Here is a 1,950-nt window from a genome sequence, read left to right as displayed (position 1 = left end):
CCAACGCGGCTGGCAGATTTGGTTGTTCCCTCGGTGCTCCACAGATGTGGGGTGCTGTGTTCTATTGCTAAATATTTTTTTTATTAGCTAAATATTTGTTTATTATTCTTTTTCTCCCGGCTGAGGAAGAGCCACGCGGAGAATTTGTTAGTAAATAAATTTGGTATCGCTCAGGAATCAGAAGTTTTATAAACCTTAAGAAATAGATGCCCATGCCCGGGGACGTTTGTATGTGCTCTGTGCTGCAGCCTCCTAGGGAACTCATTAAAATGAATTATAAAAATCCTGGGAAAAGGTCATTTAAAGCAAAAAGCCTTTAGCCTTCCCTCCTGTATCCGATCCATTCTGTTATCCCGGGATCTTTGCCTTAAAAACATGTAGATGCTGCTCACCAGGGAAAGTTTGGTTCCCATCCTTCCAGCTGCATTACTTGGCTCTCCTGAAAGTACCAAACCAAATTAGCCAGAGGAGTCTTTGTAGGAGCACTGCTGCGTCCATGTGCGTGTTCCTGAGGTTTCCAGGGTGTAATCCAAGCTCAAAATTCACAGGTGAAAAGAAGAGAGCAATGAAATTGGGAAATAAATTTCCTGCAGCTCAGAAAGTGCACTTCAAGCCTTCCCTGGCTGAAAACTTGAGCATGCACCTTCCTCCGCTGGTACGTGTCCCCCACAAACACAGCTAAAATAAATGATCCACTATCTGCTTCGGATCTATTTCTAATCTTGACCAGAACACTTCTGTTGTTGCTTTTATTGGTTTACCCAGTACCTTCCCCACGTAACATAATCCTTTGCAATAGTGAAACGAAGGAAACCAACCTAAAAAAAAAAAAAAAAAAAAAAGGGGAAAAAAAAAGGGGAAAAAAATCCAAACAAAGAGGGAAGTCTTCAATTTAGATCTGAAACAAGAAAGGCTATCAGTCAACCTCCTTCCCCTCGCTGGAGCATTCCAGATGCAAGGTATTTAGAGAATGCAAACAGCAGAGACTAAATCATTGATCTGCTGGGGGGTAACAGAGCTGCACTCGCCCCTGGGCAGGAGCTGGGGGGAGAGGGCTGCCCCCCCAAACCCAAACTGCCCCAGCTGAGCCAGGGCAAAAGCAGCTCTGCAAAATCCCCCCCAAAGGGAAACAGTTCTCCCCCCGCTGATTTAAATGTTACCAGCCATTGCAACAGAAATCCAGTGGGATTTCTGGAGCCAGGGAAGGGCTGAGCAACAGTTTTGCACCCGGGCGCTGTCACTTGTAAAACCCTCTGTGGCCTTTTTCCTCCCCCAGGATTTTCTCAAATTGGGTTGGAGTTTTAAAAATCACTCTGAGGAGCTGATTTTTTTTTTTTTCCCGTGTGGGTTTACAAACATTTTCAAATTTTACTGCCCCACTCTCCTACCAACGTAAAGCTGCTTCTGATTTTACACAGAAAACCTGATTTGGGCAAAAGTTGCGGATTTTTAAAGATTTAAATCTTTGAATCAGGCAGAAATGGTCTTAATGAGTTTTCACAATTTATCTACAAGTTCAAATAATTATTGTTGCCACTTAGGAGTTTGGGGAAATTTCTTAAGGGAGGAGGTTGAAGCTGGGTGGTAAATAATGCAGCTAAGATTTCACTGAAAAGGGGGTTTCATATGAAAGGGTGTAATTACTGCAGGCTGCTGAAGTGTTGTTGTTGATCTGAGGCAGAAAATGTCTAAAATAGAAAAAATCTTTATGACAGATTAGCTGTAAACAAGAGCAGATTATATTCTGTTATTTTTCTGCCAGGTATCATTTGAATCTTTCTTTAATTTGTTTTTTGGTGGTTTTTTTTTAATCTCTGGTGATATCACTGGTATTTAATTTGGACAACATTAAAGATGCACTTAGAAACCCCAGAAACTTTGAAAAAATCTTCATTTTCAAAAGTTTGAAAATATATATTAATTACTATCTAATAAATATGGGCTGAAAGT

This window comes from Aptenodytes forsteri, unplaced genomic scaffold (assembly GCF_000699145.1).
Source record: "Aptenodytes forsteri isolate BGI_AS27 unplaced genomic scaffold, ASM69914v1 Scaffold25, whole genome shotgun sequence".
Classification (NCBI taxonomy): domain Eukaryota; kingdom Metazoa; phylum Chordata; class Aves; order Sphenisciformes; family Spheniscidae; genus Aptenodytes; species Aptenodytes forsteri.
This window is presented reverse-complemented; position numbering follows the sequence as displayed.